At 39.6% G+C, this 12,123-nt stretch overlaps 1 protein-coding gene across 1 annotated transcript in view; it reads left to right on the top strand.

Moving 5' to 3' along the window:
• The window catches only part of CSMD1 (CUB and Sushi multiple domains 1), a 2,470,978-nt gene that overhangs the window by 1,011,411 nt on the left and 1,447,444 nt on the right, over positions 1 to 12,123 (top strand).

The following is a 12,123-nucleotide window of genomic DNA, read 5'->3' as shown; positions in this document are numbered from 1 at the left end:
AAGAAACCAGAGGTGGAGCAGGGAGAGGAGAAGCAGCGCCCAAGCCGGGACCTCCTGCAGGTACTGGGGCCACAGTGTGGAGGGAATAAGAGCTGTTCCTGTCATAGGGGGTTATTCAAAGATGAAAGCAGATGGCTGCATATGCATCCAGATCTGCGTTCACCTCTGCAAATGCTGAATTGACTGCATACATAATTATTTATTGATTGAAACACATGCAATATTTTGCTATAAACAGGGTTACTTTATTCTGAAGAAAGGAATTAACTTAAACAGGTATAACATTTTAAATGGATTCCTTGAGATAGTGTTCATTCAAAATAACAGTCATTGTTTTCTATTTAATATCCATATTTTTCTACAAACACATTAAAAAAAATTTAAATACATAGTTGAATGTGTTTTTTTTGTATTTGTTAATTATTTCTTAGTACGCATTGTGCAACCAATCTTTTTTTGGTCTTAGAGATAAAGGAGGTCAAAGGTCTTATGTATACTAATTCCAAATCTATATGATTGTCTTGTAGACTTTACAGTTGCTCAGCAACACCCTGACAGGGGATTTTAGAAGTAATTTGTATGCTTAGCAAGGTACCATTCATATGATATTTATAATTTTATTTATGTTGCATTTTAAACATTTTAAGAGATACACTACAGGGGGTACTTTTATATAATTAGCAGGTTTGTTGTCTAAACTGTTGAGATAAGTTAACAGATCTTATCAATCTTTATATGTTTATATGATATGTGAAAATATGGAGTTAAAATTCTATACACGTTTAATTGGACTACCATAAGTACAGTTCTAGCCATAATATATTACTTATAGTGTAAATTAGCAATTGTTTCCTGCATAAAGAAGGCAACTGATGGAATTTCCAAGAAACATTTATAGTAACAATACATGAGGATAGTTAAAGCATACTGGGATCATTCCGACCTGGTCGCACGCAGGCAGATTTTTGCACAGCTGTGACCAGGTAATTGCCGCCTACAGGGGAGGGGGTAAACGCTGTGCAGGGAAGCAATTGCTTGTGCAGAGAGCTGCACAAACAAAAGTTTTTGCAGTTTCTGCACAGCTCAGGACTTACTCAGCTGCTGCGACGATCCAGTCTGGAAGTGACATCAGTCTCCCTCCCTGGAAATGGCCGGGCACGCCTGCATTCAGCCAGACACTCCCAGGAAATGGTGAGTTGACACCCCCACTGACTGATATCAACCTCTTAATGACTAAATGCTTTTGCTGTTAAAACAAAGTTATTATGTTAACTCTACAGCATTACAATAATTAATAAATATTTGAAGATTTTTTCTAAAGATTATTTTATTTACACAACGGGGGTCATTCTGAGTTGATCGCTCAGTATGGATTTTCGCAGCGCAGTGATCATGGCAGAATGAGGCTAATCTGCACATGCATATGCACCGCAATGCGCATCGTATGAGTACACAGTGGTTTGTTACCCAGCAATGGCTTCTATGACGATTCCGTTGGCAAAGCCGGTCGCAAGGAGATTGACAGAAAGAGGGCATTTGTGGGTGTCAACTGACCATTTTCCGGAAGTGTTTGGAAAAACGCAGGCGTGTCCAGGCATTTGCAGGGCGGGTGTCTGACATCAATTCCAGGAACAAAAACACTGAAGTGATCACAAGGACTGAGTAACTTCAGACCTACTCAGAAACTGCACAAAATGTTTTGCAGAGCTCTGCTGCACACGCATTCGCACACTTGCAAAGTGAAAATACACTCCCTGTGAACGGTGACTATGCATTTGCACGGCTGCTAAAAGTAGCTAGCAAGCGATCAACTCAGAATGAGGGCCAATGATTGGCTAATTGACAATCCAGTCCCTTCTGAAATCCCCTATCTGCCATCCAGTTGCTTGACCAATCACTGTGAGGCTGAAAACTGGAAAGGGAGGGTGCATCAGAGAAGCATATGCTGAGCCTCTACAATCATCACGATGAAGCTAAGATACATGGGGTAAAGTTAGTGTCTGTACAATGAAACAGACCTCTCCTCCTGCTCTGTAATTGTCAGCGTAGCCAGCAGCATGGCTTTTGTAGCACCATCCTACCATCTGTCAGTGGAATACTATTACTGCAGGTGGGTGGTCTGGTTTTAGTTACATCCCCTCTCCCCTGGTAGAATATTTATATTGAAAATTACATTGAATTCTGTTCTGCCATCTGACTAGTTATGGTACTTTAACTGTGTACACATCACTTGCCTCTTTCCATAAAGATCAATACCCTCTATGTCATTTTCTTTCTTTCCCTTCTTCTACTATCAAGAAATCAAATGTCGGAAGATTAGAATTAATTATAGTCTGTGTGCACTAACCTTGATATCTCTTACTGCTGATTTGCATATTTTTCTAAATAATGGCAATTCTTAATATTCAATGACATGGTGAGATGAGCGGCATGAAAATTACAATAGCCAGCAAACCATTTAATTCTCCACTGCTTTCACCTGCCTGTTTAACATGTGTCAATGTCCAGCTCTATCCTGAACATTTGCTCTGGTTACAATGTAAATTATTCTAATTACTGCTATTTTATTAATTAAATAAGCTAAAAAAGAAAGCAAGTGTCTGGCAAACTGACCATAGTTATTAGGTACAGTTACAGTCTGAAATATTTGTTCCTTGAAGTTTGCCAATAAAAATGTCCCTTTTTTACTATTTACTAGTAAAGGGACCCGGCATAAGCTGACCACTATCTGCCCCCTGTTCCAGCTCATCCCCTCACAGCCCCATCTAGGCCCCCCTTTGCCCCTCCATGTACATTCTAGGGAAAGCTTATTCACATAACTCTCTCAAATGTCAAAAAACTTGGAAGCTTGGTTCTCCTTATCCAGTGTGTTCTCAAGCAATTCCATATTTAATATATGGAATGATTTTTTTTAAATACATTTACTGATGGATGCACTGTGCTGATCCAAGTCTACAGTAATGCTGGGCATACACTATGCAATTATCTGGCAAATAATCTTCCAGATCTGACTGGTTGAAAAGAAATCTGGTAATGAATGAGAACAAATGACAATCCAACATTTGCTCCAAAATGGACAAAACCTGTCATTAAGACCAATTGGTTATATCACAGACTTCACCAGTTTGTATGAACTGCAGTTTTTGTCCGGTTTCCATTGTTTGGGAGCAAATGTTGGATTGTCATTTGCTCTCATCCATTACCAGATTGCCATTCCAACCAGTCAGACCTGGAAGATTATCTGCCAGATAATTGTACAGTGTATGCCCAGCATAAGGCTTTTTGTGCGGCAGCTCTTGTGATCAACATTAATTTCTTACAAACTCTTGTAACACTTTGACCACCAGGTAGAATATCAAAGAAGGCCCATTCACCAGTTAGTAGAAGGTAATTTATAAAACTATTGATGGCAAATTTCCTAACATGTAGCCAGAAAAGTTTTAAGAAAGAACAGCTCCAAAATTAGTGAAACATGTCCGTGTACAGGGTCTGACAGCAAGAACATCAATGGGAGGCTGACATTATCACCATAAATTTGCTATGCAGTGAAAAATAGGCAATTTAATGATGATGAGAAACATCTTCTGATATTTACTACCAAGTTTTGGGTCTGCTAAGTAGTGTGTCACACAAGAGAGAATGGATGAATTGTAGGCATTGGCTCATGCCAGATCAGACCTCCGTATGATCCAGTTGCAACTGTTTGTTTTATCATTTGGGTGTACATAATAATGACAAAAAATATTGCAAGAAAATGTTTTAAATTGTATTGATATTACTTAGTTTTTCCTCCACTAACTAACTAACTAACTAACTAACTAACTAACTAACTACAATGCAAACTATAAAAACTGTGAAATATGTGAAGTCATTCATAAATCAAATGAATAAATAAATAAAAAACCTTAGAGGGCACAACTGTCTAGGGATCAGCTGGAGGCATGCACAATGTAATTATGTTTATTTCTGTACATAAATCATAATATACATCTGGAGCTGTCTAACAATATTGAGATTCTGGTATCAGTAGTAGGAAAGTATAATGTGTATAGATGTTATTAAAAAAAACTTTGTCAGTCATTACCTTCATAATAGATTTTGAGATATATGGTTCACTGATAACTCGGATTGCCATTGTACAATCTAAGTTTAACTATGGAAATTTTTCCACTTGATCTATGTTCTCAAGTACAGTAGATCAACTATTGAAGACCCTCTAGCCTTGCAGTAAGTCACATAGTATATACAGTACATGAGATCCCTCAGTGGAAATAAATAACTGCTTAGTGAAATGTTCTTGTGGTATAGAGAGAAGTAAATGATTTTTAAGTGAAAAGAGATTTTTTTATTTGTAATTGTATGGTGCTAGACTGATATTACAGCTCATTTAATCCCTTTAAATCAGGATATTACTAAAGTATTTTGCTATCCTTTAAGCCTGGTCAACCTGTGGCTCTCCAGCTGTTGTGAAGCTGCAAGTCCCAGTATACCCTCTAACTTATCAGCTGGTAAAATATCCTGGGATTTGTAGTTTCATAACAGATGGAGATATACAGGTTGATAGGTTTAGAGGCTTTTTGCTACAGCTGTTCTCTGTGTTTCCTGAAAACTGGCGCATGTGCAGTAGCCTGCTGTGGAAATAACCAGTGAGATGGTGGCCTGAATGAAGACTTTCTTGGGATAGGGTTAAGCATACGTGAATGCTGAATTGTTGACACAGTGACTATATAGACCTTTCATCTGTGTTGACATGCTGAATATATACATGGTGATATCAACATGATGAGCATGTCAGCTTGTTCTGTCAGCATTATGACCATGTTGACATTCTCATGTAAACATTATGAATGTTGACATGTTCAATGTTGACCTACCAAACCCATTTAAATAGGTTTTAATCATCTTGTATAGTTTTGCATAACTCATTCTATCATTGTTAAACTGGGTCAATATACACAAATGGCCCCACAACAGACTGCTGATTAGACTATTTTTCAGATAGCAGAAATACTGTATATTGATAGATTTGTGTCATGGTTGCTGTAATGATGATTGGATTCTGTTCTGTTAATTACGATTGTCACTGCTTGGCACAAAAGTGTGGTATCTACCACAAGTGTTGGCAGTAGTGTGTGACTATGAATCAACCCCTAGATTCTTTAAACCCTTGGTTCCTTTCAATGTCTGGATATTTCTGCATTTTATTTTCTCTCCCTGTTGTGTATGCAGAACTACATGTCCTTAGGGCATGCGATTCTGCCTGGATGTCTGCATACATTGCCTAAGTCAGTGATGTATGCAAATAACTTTGCATCTGCAATTCTGTATGCAGGGGTTGTGCGAAATATGCAAATGTTGCAGTCACCAGGATTTGTATTAATGCACCTGTAGGAGTCGTCTGAGATCCTCCATGTGTATATAAAGACACAATCATCAGACACTAAACAACCTTCTGAGTAACACAATGGATGAGCAGTATAGCCATCGGAAGTAAGAAGCTAAAGCCATGTTTACTACATATGGGATCCAATTCCTGAAATGGGCGCAACATCCCTTCATTTGAATCACCATTCCCCCAATACCTCATACAAATGACTGTCAATCACTTAGAAAATAAATTCTCACTGTGGCTGCCATCACAAGATCAACACTGCACATGAGCAGTGCATCTTGGTTGTATGTACATTAGGAAAAATTGTTCCCTTGCATACAACACTGACATGCATCCATCTCTGAATCATGTCCATAGTCACTTTATCATTGTCTCTTCTGCAGAGGAGTGACTCTGAGAAGACTAGAGGTAGCAATCCACTTGTTTTGCTCAGGGTCTCCTTTGGTATACTCTTTGGGACTCAGCTGTGGGTCTCAGCTGTGGCCATTTGCCACCTGCTCTATATCAGGGGCAGATTCAGAGGGGAGTTACTATATTAAATTAACAATACCCACAGTGTTCATGGGCATCCTACCTGCTCCTGGCTGGTTGGTTGGCAAGGCTGCACTCCAAATATTCTGATGTAAATGCTGTTCATGTTCTTATGATGCTCATTGGCTGACACAGTACCTACACTGCCAGTCATTTGACTTCCAGCCTATGTGTTCCATCTCAATATTTCACTGTTGTTGCTGATGGTTGACAAAGAAACTCATTCACGAGCTAACTATCCCACTGGATCTCAAAGTGACACCGACATTTCCAAGACAGGAGACAAACAGAAGGTGATGGTGCACAGGGATTTCAGCATAGGAGTTATAAATCAATCAATATCATACTGCACTCACCTTTTCATAGAATTTTCTATGCTTTAGAAATGTATTTCACGTAAAAATGTCTGTTGTTATGTAAACACAATGATTTTTATTATATTTAATCCTAATTATTTTTTATAGTACACTACAGTATGCTCAATCACATGTTAGAAAGAGGCAAGGTATAGCTTCAATTTCCACAAATGACTGCAGTGACAGCAGGGCATACAGTGGTGTTACTCTTGAGATATGAAACCTCTAACATTCATTCATAATACAGGATAAAAAAAGACAAAACATTACATTAGGTCTCTATAGAATTTGGTGCATCCTTTTTTCTTATATCTAGTGTGATAGCAGTAAAATATCGGTCTATCTATCTTCCTGCTATCTATTTTATAGACAAAAATATTTACTATCTGACAGTAGGTTGAACTTGGATTAAGATGGATTTGAGAGAGAGGTGTGTCCAAACTTAAATCTAAATTGCAGCGTAAAAATAAGCTTGCAAGTATTTGTGGGCTGCATGCAGTATTTATCCTGCATGCAAATATAAATCTATTTGCACTAGGGATGTGCGCCGGCCAAAAACTCGGGTTTTGGGTTCTCGTTTTGGATCTGTATTTATTATAACATTCATTTACATTCATTTCCAGTCAATTTTGACCACCTCGCAGCTCACATTATGGTTTTCATCCAGTTTAGGCCAACAGGTTGCACCGAATAGCTGGATGGCTAAGCAAAGTGACAGCAGTGGGTGACACAAACATGTGGCTCTTAAACGTCAAACATGGCACATCTATGAAACATAATGGCACTGCAGTGGCAGACAGGGTGGCAGTTTAATCAACTATACAAATGTTTGTTGTCACAGTCAGCAATGCTCCAAACAGCACATAATGCAAAGAAAAGAGGTGCAAGATGGAATTGTCTTTGGGCCCTCCCACCCACCCTTTTGTTGTATATATTAGACAGGATATGCACAGTTTAACAAACCAATCATATCAGTGACAGGGACTGTCACTTGTGGCTGAAATAATTGGTTTGTTTGGGCCCCACAAAACATTTTTTTAGAAGGACTACCTCCGATAAATAATCACTCTGAGGATGTTGATGATGAGGGTGTTAATTACATTATTATCTTGTACAATAAATTTAATGTCTTCGCCGCAAATGATGTAACATGGCTAACATTCCTATCTCTACTAAATTTTGCCTCACAAATGGAGCAGATGCTGTCACAAACATTGTGAGGATTGGGTCAAAAATAACCCCACACCCAAGAGGTGATTTTTTTGTTCTTATGCCCAGGCATTGCAATCAATTTATTTTTATTACGGTCAACTCATCTGTGGATGACTTACACAAACAACATCATCAACATCCTCAGTGTCAGATAGTAGTAGTACACACTTATCCCCCACATCCTGTATCACTTCAACACACAAATGCTCAATTTCTACTATGTCCTCCTCATCATCACCGTCTGTACTTGTCCTGCTCCCCACAAGTGCAGATGGTTCATAAATGGTGGAAGTAGGTGAAAGAGGCTTCTCTGTGAGGACAGTGTGAGAAATGTCAGACTCACACATAGCTAACGTGGAAACACCTAAACGTTCCTCAAGATTGTCTGGTGGTTCTGATTCTGAATGCACAACTTTTCTTTCTGTCTCTGCAGCTAACTTTCCTTTTGATGTTTTTTGTTTACCACTTTAAAATGAAATGATTTTACATGCCCTTACTTAAGACCTCTATGCCCCTGGACATCTGCCTTAGTAGATGACGCTTATGGACTTTTATTGTCATGACTGGCGGAAGCATCTCCACCACTTGTATGTGCTTCCTGCTCTCCTCTAAATTGTTCATCCTCCATATCTATCCACAAACATGGATGAATTGGGGTAAAGCACACAACACAATTTGTACAAAAAATGTACCACCTTCAGTGTCACACAATACAAGTATGAGTCAGAAATAGTAATTAAACACTGTGATTTAATTTCACCAACAGTGTTGCAAAAATATGTGTATCAGTACAAAATAATAATCAAACACTGTGGTTTAATTTCAATGGTGTTGCACAATACATCAACATAGTACTGAGACGGACACGTACGTCCAGTACACTCTTCACAGCCGGAGTGAAGATGGCGCAGATCACCGGGGATCTTTATAAAATCCAAAACACATGAGAATCTGACAGCGAGATGATGCCATTCAACCTCGATTTGGGATCCAAGCAAGGTGGGAAGTCCCAAGCTGGACTCAAAACCGGACTCGGATTCCAAAGTTTGGGTGGGTCTTGTTCTCAGAGAACCAAACCCGCTCATCTCTAATTTGCACCCATTGCATAGCAGAAAGGTTTGTCCAGGTGCATGGGTTCAGTATGAAATACTGACAGTCAGGATGCAGGCCATCAAATGACCAACCACGGCATCATGATAATGAGGATCCCGACTCCAGACTGGCCGCTACCATAACCCTTGGGGGGATGGCTAGGGGTAATTAGTGTTGGGTGGTGGATAGGACTAACCCTTGGGGGGTGGCTATGGTTAACCACCTCCCTAGTGCCTAACCCTTCCCCACCGCCTCTAGTGCCCAACAAACCCTCCCCCCCGTCCCTAACCCTGATACTCAACTTTTGCATTCCGGCAGTCAGTGTTCCAACGCCAGTCTCCTGAGTGGTGTTGGGATTCTGGCATTGGTCACATGACTGCCAGCATCCAAACAGCTGGGATGCTGAATGTATCCCAGGTGCACAGTTAGTTGCACTATTTTGCTCTACTCCTACTTCAGAATCAGGCCCAGTATCTTACTTAAAAAAATTAAAAGAAGTCAATTTCTATTTCCCACAAACAGCCAATGCATGTATTAAGAAAAACATTATGCACTGAAATTAAATGTATAGCATTTCCTAATGTGTGAAAAAGTTTCTAAATACTCTCCATAGCCTATGAAAAACATTTTATAAGTGACATTAAGCTGAATGAAACACATTAAGGGTAAGCATATGCATAATTTTAAACTATAAAAAAGTGAAGTACTTGCAAGGAGTTTAAATTGGAAATCAGCCATTAGTCAGTATAGTATATCATTGTAATCTTTGTATAAGCCATGAACATTCAAAAAACAAATGTTTTAATTATTTCATTTCCTTTTCACCGGCTAAAAGTGTAATGGATAGCAGCTATGCATTGTCTTGGCTCTGCAAAAAAAATATTACAATAAGCTTTTTAGAAAAAGTTATAAAAATTGTATGTAAGCAAGCACAAGTTCTGCAAATGCAAGAAACAAGTTTTAAAAATGTACATACACACATATATTTATATATACAGTATATATACAGTATATATATATATATATATATATATATATATATATATATATATAAATAGAGCAGTCGGTGGCACTCACTCGGGACTTGAGTGAGTGCCGCCGACCGCTCTATTGATACATATACCGAAAGGTAGTGGGAGGGCACCCGGGCATCATTAACAGAGGCATTGAGTGGCGAGATCCAATATTTTATATATATATACAGATGTGTCCACGATTACCTTTCTGAAAAAAGTATCATGGCCTGCCATTCATGGCACGAGATAAGCTTTCCTCCTAATATATACATGGCAGGCAGTGTGTAAGTCGTCTGAAATATAATGCAGTACCACTTTTCAGACAGCAGGTGGCATTTTCAGAAACTGAGTAAGCAGAAAGTCTGAGAGAAAGATTCTAGAGGGGTAATTCAGACCTGATCGAAGCATTTTTGTTAGCAGATAGGCAAAACCATGGGCGTCATTCCGACCTGATCGCATGCTAGGTTTTTTCACTGCGGTGCGATCAGGACAAAACTGCGCATGCACTGCAATGCGCATGCGCGTCATACGGGTACAAAGCGGATCGTTGCTGAGCGTTGAATTTAATGAAGAATCGATTCGCACAGCCGATCGCAAGGAGATTGACAGGAAGAGGGCGTTTGTGGGTGGCAACTGACCGTTTTCTGGGAGTGTTTGGAAAAATGCAGGCGTGTCCAAGCGTTTGCAGGGCGGGTATCTGACGTCAATTCCGGACACAAACAGGCTAAAGTGATCGCCCAAGTACACAGATGTTCAGATGTCGCTATCGCCCTGCGATTAAGATCCTGCATGCAGGATAAATCTAGTCAGATCGTCTGTCAGGGCCAGTGCTCACTCAGCACACATCGTTGACACATCGCTGTGCAGCGCTGTATGCTGAGCGATCTTGCTGAGCCAGCTGCATGTAATTGGAATGGGTCATATTGTCGACAATAAGAAGGTCAACAGTCATTAGGTCGACCAATATTGGTCGACAGGCCATATGTCGACACATCAGAAAGGTCAACATTGTTTAGGTAGACAGTATTGAAAGGTCAACACAAGTAATAGGTCAATATAGAAAGGTTGACACACAAACGTCGCAATGAGTTTTTCATGATTTTTGGTGGCTATGTCGACATATGTCGTCATGGACACCGTAAAAGTGTACGGCGTCCCCTCGCATGGGGGAAGCTTCAAGCTGCCAGCACTGTTGCATGTCAAACAGTGTGACGCTTCTTCCAACCAATTTTTGACCATTCTCTGTTTTAAAGTGTGGTGACACTTTGGGAAGGAGCACATTTCAGGGCAGCTTTTCCAGGCGCCTGTGTGATAGGAGTCCCCTACACCCTTTTTTGTTCTGGTACAATGCTGCCTATATGTTTGTAAAAATCTCTTTCCTTATGATTTATGATGGGCTGATGGAGAGTTCATACAAACTCAACACAGAGATTTGATATGAAAATTATACTTATTAAAAGGCACTACTTGTCATTTTTTGCAATTGTTTGATGGTTAAGGCGTGAGTATAGAGAAGCCAATTCTCTCAAAGTATTGTAACGAGGTAATACACCTTTGAGAGAGTTTTTGATATTTCAATATTGAGCCTAATTCAGATCTCCAATAATTTATACTAAAACACAGCACTTACAAACCACCAAAAACTGTTGAATATTTTCTGTATACCAGATTCCTGCAACTCCCACAGGTGGTACTGTCCCACCAATTAATTATTATAAATACAAAGTTAGCAATTACTATCAAGGGAGCGCTAATTCAGATCTGTTCGCTCGCTAGCTATTTTTTGCAGCGCTGCGAACAGATAGACGCCGCCTATAGGGGAGTGTATTTTAGCTTTGCAAGTGTGCGAACGCGTGTGCATCCGCCCTGTACAAAAACAGCTTATGCAGTTTCTGAGTAGCTCTGATCTTACTCAGCCGCTGCGATCACTTCAACCTATTCAAGCCCGGAATCAACATCAGACACCCGTCCTGCAAACGCCTCGACACGCCTGCGTTTTTCCAAATACTCCCAGAAAACGGTCAGTTGACACCCACAAACGCCCTCTTCCTGTCAATCTCCTTGCGATCGGCTGTGCGAATGGATTCTTCGCTAGAACCAGTGCACAGCAACGATCCGCTTTGTAACCGTACGACGTGCCTGCGCATTGCGGTGCATACGCATGCGCAGTAGTTACCTGATTGCTGCACAGCGAAAAACGCTAGCAAGCGAACAGATTTGAATTAGGCCCATATTTTGTTATGATATATTGGATTACCGTATCAAAAAGTTTGTGATTACAAATTTTGATTACTGTACCAAAAGTTTATGATTACAATTTTTACATGTCGCCATGTCGCTTTGTGAGATGATCTATTTTAATTGTGAATATTAAAAGTTATATTTTATTAATAATTTTTGACAAGTGTGCCCCAGGACAGACTTATAGGGCGTATATTTACTAAAAATAGTAATTTTCGGATTTTGGTTGAAGGTTAAACACGAATGACATCGGGAGTGATAATTTGCAACTTTTTGTTTTTTT

The sequence above is a fragment of the Pseudophryne corroboree genome, chromosome 4 (assembly GCF_028390025.1).
Source record: "Pseudophryne corroboree isolate aPseCor3 chromosome 4, aPseCor3.hap2, whole genome shotgun sequence".
NCBI classification, from domain to species: Eukaryota; Metazoa; Chordata; class Amphibia; order Anura; family Myobatrachidae; genus Pseudophryne; species Pseudophryne corroboree.
Note: the sequence above shows the minus strand (reverse complement) of the source record. Positions and strands in the feature narration are given on the sequence as shown.